The following is an 11453-nucleotide window of genomic DNA, read 5'->3' as shown; positions in this document are numbered from 1 at the left end:
GACTTGTAATGCAATACACTGCAGCATCTTTGAACCTTAAGCAATGATAATGCTTCCAAACCTGCTATAAACTGGGTCAGCTGTACAAAGAAATTGTAAAAAATGATGCAGTAATTCAATTTAGCACTGTGTGAAAACTGCACAATAGCAGGATTAAAGGACCTGAAAATGAAGACAAGTGGTTCATTATTAACTCCTTAAATGTTGTTCCCTCTGCTTTTTCTGGAATGTCATTTATTTCTAGCTTAGAATTGTAATTTCTTTGTCATGATACACTGGATACATTCTATATTGCCTCTCCATATGAGCACATTGAAGTTTCCCAAAGGCTTAATAAAGTTTATGAAATAAGACAGCATTCACTATTCATTTCATCCACACAGGTAACAAAATAAATTAGGAAGAGAAAGCATTATACAATCATATAAAAGCTGTGACGTGAATAAAACATAGTCAACTTTGAGAAAAAATAAAAAGGAAAAAAAACCCAGCTGTTTAAGTGGCCAAAACAAAAAATAAAATTATAATAATAATTAAAAAAAGAATAATGCTAAAGCTGCAAATGAAAAGTACTGGTATGAAGAAGAGATATCTGTTTGTACCTCATCTAATGCAGTCATTGAAACAACTGGCCTCTTGTGCAACACAGTAATTTTATAGACATCATTTCTTTATGTGCTTAGAGAGTTCTTTTTTTTTTCCTTTTTTTGGCTGCTGAGTGTTGTGTGTGCATGTGGCTGTGTTTTGGAGCAGCATACACAGTGCCATGGCCCTTCTTCCAGCAGGAGGTCCAGCCTCTATCCCACTATACAACAATAGCACTCCATGCTGATGCGCCCCAGAACCCAGTGTTCAATTCAGAGGCAGCACCAAAACGAGTAACAATTGAAGAGAAACCAGCCTGGAATCATTTAAAGAGCTGGGTAAAGCCTAAAGATGAAAAAAAAAAAAAAAAAAAAAAATTTAAAAATCCTCCTTCAGGGGAGGAATTGTACTTTTGTGTATGCATCTATAAAAAACCTCCTCTGTATTCTTTTCTTTGAGAGCTTAGACAGCTTTAGTTAAATTCAGTCTGGACATCTAAAAATATGTTTATAATAGACAGAAGTGTAGTCTTACTTCTGCTACAGAAACTTGTCTTTCTTCCAAACTGTTACATGTTTGATAACACTAATTTTTAAACTTAATCTTTTTCCAACAAATCTTGGTTGGCAGAGGTTTGATGCAAAATTCTAGTTGGCAGTTAGATTTTGGGCCTAAATTGTTGGACAGTGTGGTCCAAAAGGCATGTTATGGTTCTGGCCAGCTGCCATCCAAACCAAGGGATCTTCTGGATCTTCATCTCCTCCCCTGCCTGGTGCTTTCCTGCCTGTGGCAGCTGGGCCAGAGTGAAGAGCCCTGGGTCTGGTTTTGGCACAGCTGGATGCAGCCAGGGCTGGGTAACTGTTCTGGAAACCAGCCTTGGATCCCTTTTATTCAGTGTATTCATGGCATTTTCCACAACAGGAACTGTCATTGCTTGTCCCTGGGGGTAAGTAAATCAAAAATTGACGGGGGAGAAAAATCCTAACAATCTAAAATAAAGCAGCAACTGGAGTGATGATCAGCATGGATATTATTGCTAACCAAGGAGTCTCCAGCCCAAATTTAGTGACTCATCTGCAACTTACAATTTGTGCTTTAATGAATTTCTAGTTTCTTCTCTGCTCCCCTATCTCAATTAGCAGTCATAATTATCAGGATTACTGCTCCCTTTTGTACTTCCAATTACATGGTCCCAGAGCACAGGAGCTGGGTGACACGTCACATATTTCTATATCATTGTGTTGTGCACATCTGGTGGCACACAAATTGTGGCCTGCACTCGTTTCAACTACGTATTTCATAGAAAAATCTTTGGCCCATGAGCTCTACTGCACTATTAATGGTGGGGCTGCAGTTAAGTCAGCATGAAGTGAAAGACAGTAGCTGGGCATTTAGAAAAGTATTCATACAGAGAGAGTTCACTCGGTGCCACAACAGGTATCGTGAGTAGAAAATGTTTTAAATATTGGGACAGAACATTTTGTTTTGAGAATAAAGAGAGAAAATGGATATATTCATTTAGCTGTGTCAGTTATCATTAGGCAATTAATGCTTTCTCCATCTGTGGTCAAAACCAGAAGTTCTTTTCCTTCAGAAGTGGCTACACGTGATGACTGTAGATTTACTTTTATCTCTAGAGACAAAGAAGAATGTAGAATTTACCACTTCCTTGTTTAAAAAAGTCTAAATGCTTAATTAGATAACAGAAAATTGACTGAAGGAATAAAGTAAACTTTAAAATCAGAGTGGGAACATTCTTTTAATAATAATAATTATATTTGTGAGATAAATTTATAAAATCCTTTATGCTGCTGGTTTCCTCAGTTTAGCTGATGACAATGATTCAACATTTATATTTGCTTGTAGTCAGTCTCTTGTTTGAGCTGCGGGAATTTGCAGCCAGAGGTTTCATACTCTGGCAGAATGCTCTATTCACAGAGGACAAAAATCAGTGTTCCCATTGCTCTCAGACTTTTTCAAAAGAGGTTTCTTTTTTTATTTTTTTCCTGGTGCCTGTTCTTTTTTTTTTTTTCTTGATGCACAACTGCACTTCTGGAACTCCCATAATTTCATAGTGACTTTATGATAACTTTCATGGCATATTGAGTCTTGGCTTCACACTCCCAGCATTTAAGTGAGTCTATACAAAATCAGTATGCAGGGCAATTGCATGAAACTTGGATTAGCTAAAGCTTGAGGTACAATGTCTACCAGAGCATCAGATTTCTATCATGGCCATGCAGCAGAGAAAACTTCCAGATTTCAGTTCAGAGCATGGAAAGGATGTTTGTGTTAAGTTGGATACTGCTGCACAGAGCAGTTCTGCACCAACTGGACCACATGAGCACAGAGGTACATGGGGATTAATTTGGAAAGGTAATCCATGGCCCGATAAGCAAAAGATTAAAATATTTGGAGTAAAAGCCAACTAGGGCACAGCAAAATGAGGGATGGAAATTACAGCAATATACTCCCACTTTTCATAGTTTATTCATTTATTCATTTACTCATCTTGACCATGGTGCTTGTGAAAGCAGAATGCAGTTTGTTTTTATGCATACCTTGCTGTATATAAATGCTTGTTTCTCAGTAGGAATAATATGCACTTCAGGGATAGGATCCAATATCTGCTGAAATCAAAAGAGAAGTTTGCATTGATCTCCAGCTTATTTGCACCAGGTCCAGATTGGGGAAATAAGTGATATATTCTGTGTTTCTGAGTGAAGGAACACACATCAATTAGTGGTGCCACAGCTGGCTCCTGGCACTGCCTGTGCAGAGTAATTGCCAGGTGCTTTTGTAGGTATGAACAAAATTAAGGCCTTTGGGGTGGAAAAGTATGTATAAGCCTTAGTTGTTTTATATGAAAATCCTTAGATATTTTATATGAAACTTCTTATTTTTCATATGGACTATGACAGTGAAGAAACAGGGGGTTAGAAAGAGCCATTTGTGTGCCAGAGCTCCTGCTAAGCCCCTGTGTGTGGGTACCACCTGCACAGCCAGCAGAAGAAGCCAATTTTTGGATGAATCCCTTGGCAAAGCCAGAGTATGTGCAGAGCAAGTTTGTTTTCTTGGGGGTGAAGCAGGGGTGGACACAACCACAGTGTAGGTGAAAGATGGCAGCCCAGCCCTTAACGTGCAGAGGGTTACAGCAGGAGGTGAATAAATGTGGACTTCTCCATGTGTTTGCTGAGATAGATAAGCAATTAGAGGAGGCAGAAATTTAAGAGCCAATAAACCCTAAATAGAAGGCAGACCTGTGTGCCGTGATGAGGTAGTCATTTAGGCCCACAACAAGTGTCACTGCAGTAATTAGAATATACTGAGAAATCTGATTGGAATTTCTGCATGATGAGAGCATTGCCAACTGCTTTTGATGCTGGCTGATAGCACCAGTAACAGGCTGGCAACACCTGCTCTGAATTCTTTACCAGCAAAAGGGGAAAATGCTTTTGAGTGGGTTCATCCTTTAGCATCTCCCCTTTCATTTCCAGCCTCTTAAATCCCTTGTAAACAAATAAACAGCAGTGATATTTTAAAGGGTTAGTTGTGCCAGACATTGCTCAAGCTCTGTTAAGAAGAGGTGCCATATATATACTGCATTCTTCATTTCCATATTACATTTGCTGTCAAGGTTTGGGTTCACTTTGCAAGTTTTCAAAGCAGTATTATTTTATTCTGATATTTTTCATAAGCGCTGGCAAAGGGTTTTGCTGTCCTCTCTCTGGAGTTTCAGCTTGCTTGAAACCAAAAAAAAAAAGATTATTTGTTGTAGATCGATATTCCCTTCAGATGTAAACTCAGCAGCTCTTACATGTGAAGCAAGATTTTGCCTGGCCAGGACTCTGATGCTGGATCTCAAGGGCTGCAGAAATTGTGATGAAGAATCAATAGCCAGAACAATCTCTCACAGCCCTGCGCAGCCTCTCACCATCTGCTTTTGTCTTGCTGTAACTGGAGGTCGTTTTCTGCAAATGAGATGCAAAATAGAAGAATTCAGGAAATTCATGTGGCAGTTTCAGTGCTGGACAGGATTGTAAGTTTGCTGCCAGTGGTGGGGTTTTGCTGTCGGTGTTGATATTCCTCCTTCCTAAATTGTCATTGGAGGAAGCACTCACGGACTCACTCCTCTCAGCTGGGATGTGCTGTTCCCTTTTGCTGTTTAAGCAGAGGCTGTGTCCCCCTAGGTATGCCTGAGTTATAGGCTGGATAAGGTGAACAATTTTTATACAGCATTTTGGGGTCAAATGAGCAGTTTCAAGCCCTGCAAAAGTGTGCACATTATTTTGCTCTCCTAAACCCTGTACCTGTTCCTGGATGTGAACAAGTTGAGCTTTCTTGTGTCCATTTGATATCCTTATAAGAAAATGAGTCAAGATTATGCTGCTGGACATGCAAAGCCAGCGTTCTGTCCCCCAGGGCATGAGGGACTCTAAATACATGCATAGATATGTGTTTAGAGATGGGGATATTTTTGTACCATCTCAGGTGGAACTGCTCTCAGCCATTCAGCCAGGCTGGAGATCCAGGGCAAGTTGAAAGCTTCTGCAGCCAAATGCTGGGGGTGAGTATTTACAAGGCAAGCAGGAATCCTGTTGTGTTTATTAATGATCTGAGATGCACAGAAAGTCTGCAAATGGCTGGATATTTATGAAAAAGAAGCAAAGTTCAGATGCCACATGCTGGGATGCTATAGTTCTGTTCCTGTAAGGACCTTCTGCCTTTGTGTTGTGAACAACCTTCTCATTTATGGAATCCCTCTCTGTTCTCCTCTCCAAGCTATTGTTCTTCTGTGTTAATTAAAACCCAGACAATTAAGTATACAGAAGTGCACTCAAGCTGCTGTGCACACCCAGCTGAAAACAGGGCCAAATGGCCAGAAACAAGTTAGTGGACATGTGAGCTTTGTCCCTGGAGTAGAATGACTGGATGTGAAACTCATTAGTGGGAAGCAAAGTAAGATTTAAATTATGATGCTGTTCCTCCTACAGCTTCTGACAGGGTATTTTCAGAAAGAAAATCAAATGCACTTAAATGCAGTGCTTGAAAATAATAACTTAATGTGTTTGAGTCTTAAATGAAAAGTGAGCCCTGTGAATCTCCACGATTCCACCATACCTGTGACATGGAAAGGAAATGCTACAGCTCCTCAGATCTTCAGTGCACTAACTTGCATCCTTAAATGCTGGCCTAGTGCCATTTCTGTTGAACCCACACAAAAGAATTTGTCATGAGGAGAGTGGAACAGCTGGCAAAAAAAAAGCAAAAAAAACCCCAAAACTTGAAGAAAAAGCATGAGCAGCTAACTTAGCATTGTCACAGGTAAAAGACAGCAATGAATCACAGGCAAGAGCAGAACTATCAGGGAAAAAAAACAGGAATAAAGGTGATTCAAGTGTAGTGTCAGGCTCTCTCGAGGAAGTGATCCATGGATGGACAGAGAAGTAGAGAAGAGATGGCTTCAGACAGGTAAAGGCTAATTTTTGTTGTTGGAAAGAAAGCTTTATCCTTCTTTTCTCAGGCCCTAGTTTTAAAAGGGTATTTATCCATGGGGTTAACTTCATCTGCTCCACTAACTGCACTCCAGTGAGAGATAAGGAGATAATTAAAATTACCACCATGCTTAATCAACTTGCCAGCATAGGGATACTCTCTTGAATTGGGGCACAATTAAATTAAGCTTAGCTTCTTCCAAATATATGCAAGAAGTAGACATCTGGCAAAGCCTAGCTGAAAATGCACAGAGCTGCATTATGACACTCTCCAAGGACAAAGGAAATGGAAAGTGAAAGGATTTGGGAGAGCAAGAGTTCTGCCAACTCCTTTAATCTTCATCTTGCAGTGCAGAGTATCAATCGCACAAAAAAATACTAGTGATTTCACTAATTTGTTGGTAAACCAGTAACCTGGTGATTTCACTTGTTTGCCCATATATGCATAAATACATATGAAAATGCATATGAAAATGCATGTATGCTAATGCAGGTTATTTTACAGTATTTCCATAAGCAGCTCTAACTGTTGTGTTTCACAACAATTTATAACTGCAATTAAAAGGTCTGAAAATGATATTAAAGGAAGCAGACTAATTAAGCTAATCAGAGACAAGATCAAGGCCCTCCTGGCCTTGAAATCTATAGCTCTGTGAAAGGGAGTCTGTGAATATTTGCTGAATCCAAGGATATTAATAATCAGCAGTTACAGTTCTGTCCATCTACAAGGGCATCAAGGACTTAATTTTCACAATATGCCCAGAAGGTAAATAGCAGACTCTCTATTCATTTTGCTGAATCAAAAAGTTGAGAAGACCTGCTAAAGTTCCAGCTAGAACTAATCATAGCTAGAGTTTATGCTGCAAATTCCTGAACCCTCACTGAAGACAAAAAAGATAATTCAGGTTGGGGCTGATGAACTCGTGTTTATCTGATTGCCAGTGGTGCTCTCACTCTCAGAAAAGCCAGAAAAAAAACCCAAATGAGAGCAACCTATTGAGCACTTTCTATTTTAAAAGATGTTTATCTTTACCTTGAAGAGGCATCAGCCCATTCCTTTCACTTAACTATGTGAACAAAGAGAATAATTCTTTTTTTCTTCTGCCCAGATGGTAGGGGTAGTAAGTTCATTCACTGTTTTCTGCTTTTCTGTGTTCTCTATGTAATTTGCTGTTTCATACATGTGGGGAAGGTTGTAGAAGTACTAATGGAGGTTGAAGAAATGACTTTTTAATTTATTGCATGGTGAGATATCACTTGAGTGCTTTGGAATTGCACTAAGTCTCCTGAATTCCCGTTTTCCAATATGGCTCGTTCTGGCCCGAGCAGCAAATCATAATTAGAGAGCTCTAATTTCAGGAGACCATCCTCCTTTTCCAACAGGTCCTTCCTCTTGCTGGGATCTCACTGTTGACCTTGTCACTGTTCATCCTGGCAGGTGTATGGAGTGTCACCAGCAAAATGAACACTGAAACCATCCATGTTTCTGTAAAGGGCAACGGCAACTCAACCCCTGAAACTCCTGCTCGGGCAGAATTTGCCACAAGTGCCAGTTCTTACCCCAAATCTCACCAGGCTTGACTTGGAGGAGGTTGTAGGCTTGAAGACCTAAATTTCAGTATTAGAAATGTAGCTCCTGTAGCAGGAAAAAATAAAGCAAAAATCAAATTGTTTTCTGAAGTTCTATTCTTTGAGATGTGAGCACATTTTGCTGAAAAGTTTAAGAAGTGATTAGCATGTTATCAAAACTGTCCATGCTGGACTACTTCCCCATAGAAAAAAAAGTGAATGCTTTCATTCAGAGTAATCCCAGACAACCATTCTGACATGCTGATTTTTATTTTCTTCCATCAAAGACCTGAGCTTGTGAGGGAAAGAACATTCTAATATCCCCATCATCTTTTCCTCTTCCCTTTCAAACTGAACAGAACACATCTCCTCATTTTTCTGTTGTGTTGAGCCACTCTTTTACAACAGTGGGTTGTGAAACCAGAACTCCCACTGACACAGGATCAGAGACAGGCTTAAGATTTTAGAGGTGGTTCTGAAGTCCTGAGAAGCCCTTCAAAAGCTGTGTGCTTTCAGCTGGGCTGAATCACTACTGTCTTCAGATCTAATCTTTCCAGCAATTGATTTTCCCTTTATCCTCTGTGACCAAACTTCTCCCTTGGGAGGAATTACGGTTCCGGCTTTCCTAAAATTCTGTAATTCTTATTCCCAGAGTGGCACAAAAATGGGTCACACTTTGAATCCTGTTTACACTAGCTCTGCAAACTTATTCATTGCTTTTCTCATGCAGATGGTTGCATGCAAGAAAACATATTTGTTAGATGTAAATTTTAGCTGCTTGGGGTCTCTATCTCTGTGTAATATCCAGCCTAATGTCAGCAAAGGACAACATTTATGTTTTCATTTAAATATAAAGTAAGCAGATGGGACTTCTCTCATCCATGGAGTAGTAAATTAAAACCAAAAGCAACAATTTTTTTAATGTTGTGCTCTGCTGGGATGAGAGCTTGGCGTTATGACATCTGCTCTGGTTTGAGGATTCCAGGAGCTGCTGTACAGCATTTTCTGTAGCACTGAGATGAATTCTGCTAATATCATTTTTGCATAATCCTGGGAACATGCACACAGAAAGTCTGTGCTGCTCACCCTCCCCTCAGAATACAGCCCAGGACAGACCTCGATGCTGTCACAGCATATGTCAATAATGATCACCATGGCTGAAACACCATCACACAAAATCCAGTTGAGATTATCTGAACAGGGAGACAATAGGAAAGAAAAAAAAAAAGAGATACCAGTGTGCCAAGTTGTAGCTTGGTATCCCAAGTAAACAGCTTTTCCTCAGTAATATTTAGAATTCAAATTTTCTGTGAATCTGCCAACCATTACAGCAAGTTATTGAGATTCCACTGAATATTCATAGAATCATTAAGGTTGGAAAAGCCCTCCAAGGCCACTGAGTCCAAGCTGTGCCCCATCCCCACCTTGTCCCCAGCCCAGAGCTCTGAGTGCCACCTCCAGCCCTTCCTTGGACACCTCCAGGGACGGCCACTCCAAACCTGCCTGGGCAGCCCCTGCCAAGGCCTGAGCACCCTTTCCATGGGGAAATTCCTGCTGCTGTCCACCCTGAGCCTCCCCTGGCCCAGCCTGAGGCCGTTCCCTCTCCTCCTGTCCCTGTTCCCTGGGAGCAGAGCCCGACCCCCCCGGCTGCCCCCTCCTGTCAGGGACTTGTGCAGAGCCACAAGGTCCCCCCTGAGCCTCCTTTGCTCCAGCCTGAGCCCCTTTCCCAGCTCCCTCAGCTGCCCCTCACAGGACTCACTCTCTAGAGTATACTCCAGATGTTTCTTCAATAGGAAGAGATCTTATGGTGCCAAGAAACATCAATCTTAACTTGTTTTTTGTCCTTTCATTATAAACTGTTAAAACTTTTCATCTTTAACCAGACACAAAGCATGACTAGTAAATGATTAGATCATTTTGGAGAGTTCAACACAACATGCCACAGATATGGTTTCAAACTGAAACGCCTCTTCCATCTCTATAATCCAGATTGCACTGAGGTTGCTTAGAAAGGAGATATTCTCTTGGATCTTTCAGGAAAGCACTTTTGGCAAATCCAGACAAAATACAAGTTCTTATAGATTTACATGAGCTTTTTTTTTAATTAACACTGTCAACCTGACAGGAAGTGCTTTTTCAGTAAGATTGTTAGGCATTCACAAACAGTTCCCTTTTGCTTCTGTGAGAGAAGAATGAACAGTGGGTGACACTAAGGGACATGAGAAAACAGCAATTGGGTGTTTATTTCAAGGCTGTGCAATTACTTTTGTTGATGTTTTTGTTCTGTAACAATAATGATACAATCTCTCACACGAATGTAATAAATAGTTAATATTGTGAATGATGATATTTCAGGGAATCACACTGAGAGAAGGAAAAAAATCTTATTTGGTCTCAAGTGCTCACATAAATTTGCTGTGCAAGAGGAAATATGATGAATAAATATGTTACATAGACTTCTGTGGGTAATTTCATATACATAGAGACCCTGGGACTGGGGCTCTGTGCAGGTGCAGAACAACATTAAAATTTATGCAATTTTAGATTTTAATCCTTTATGGAAAATGAACTTTCCTCCTGAGTCAGCCAGAATGTCTGAGCTTTTATCAGCAGTAGCTGGTACATCATGTTCAGAGGTCTCTGAGCTGTCTCCTTCCCAGACACCTGCCCATATTCCCCACTAGCATTGGTCAACCTTAACATTTTTCCATGAAGAATTTGCAGCAAGGAAATCTTAAGAATTTTTTGTTTTGATTTTCACTGGAGCTTTTTTTGTGGGAATAAAGAGTGCACGAGCATGGAGAGAGGAACATCTAACACACCCATGTGGAAACTTGAGGGATCAGGAATATCTTAAATACCACCTCCTTCTGCAGACTTAAGCTAGGGAGAAATGCTAACCTTCATTCACAGTTTCTTTTGAAAAAATAAGGAACATTTCCTTCTTTGAGACAGATGGCTAAAGCAGAGATGTTTCCTCTTCTACCCTCATTTACCTCAGCAGCTAAACTGCTTGCTGAAGAGGTAGGGTACTTCAGATCTTCTTCTACCCAGGGAACTGAAATTCAAATTTAAATGCTTATCAGTCTTTCTGGAGAGTGCTTCATCACCACCGTGTGCTGCACCCTGCGCATCTCTGTAAGCACGGGAAGGAGTGTTCTCCTCCGGTTTTTAAGGGAAGCAGTTCACTTTGCATGATAGACTAATTAGGAAGCAGATGTACTCCTTTTAAGTCTGATCTTATGGTTAGGAAGGAAGAATAATGTATGTTCAGATTCCCTGAAACATGGGAAGCCATTCCAAACAGACCTCCTGCACTCTGCTGTGCTCTGGATATAAGGAATTACCACTGGTTATCACTCCTGCATCCTTCTAATCCCACATTTTGAAGTTTCTCATGAAATTTTAAAGTTCTCATGAAATTAAAAATGAGCATTTTGTGCTGGAACAGTTTTGTTCTTTAGTAATAATGGAGAAAATAGCATCTGGTCTTTGCAAGTAGCAATCCCATGTGGACTCTGGAAATATATTTGATTGTCTTTAGGGCAAGAACTAATTCAGAGAAAGGCTCTTTATTTGCCACCTGTGAGCCTTGACCTTGACCTGGAAAGTCTATCCTCACTGTTGCATGAGGGGCAATTAAACTTCTGTGAAGCAAAACCTCCCTATCATAGCAAAGTATGTCAAGTGTATCAGAGCTCAAACCTCCAACCTCATTTTATTCCCTTTAAACGTGCCAAGCTGCCTCACATTAATTTGGATAAAATGAAAACAACAGCATTTAATCGGTTTGGAAAACTTGAA

General features: G+C 40.3%; 1 long non-coding RNA gene across 2 annotated transcripts; it reads right to left on the bottom strand.

Annotated features, from left to right (window-relative positions):
* Window positions 1–2336: 2336 nt before the first annotated feature.
* On the bottom strand, window positions 2337–9450 carry LOC138117006 (uncharacterized). Of its 2 annotated transcripts, XR_011154445.1 has the most exons (4): window positions 9409–9450; window positions 7641–7716; window positions 4403–4556; window positions 2337–3212 (listed from the first exon to the last, which is right to left on the bottom strand). It is a non-coding gene; the product is annotated as an uncharacterized lncRNA (long non-coding RNA). The 2 variants fall into 2 exon arrangements; XR_011154444.1 differs by lacking the exon at window positions 2337–3212 and having other exon boundaries at window positions 4085–4556.
* Between the last annotated feature and the right edge of the window lie 2003 nt (window positions 9451–11453).

This window comes from Aphelocoma coerulescens, chromosome 11, assembly GCF_041296385.1.
Source record: "Aphelocoma coerulescens isolate FSJ_1873_10779 chromosome 11, UR_Acoe_1.0, whole genome shotgun sequence".
Classification (NCBI taxonomy): Eukaryota; Metazoa; Chordata; class Aves; order Passeriformes; family Corvidae; genus Aphelocoma; species Aphelocoma coerulescens.
This window is presented reverse-complemented; position numbering and strand designations above follow the sequence as displayed.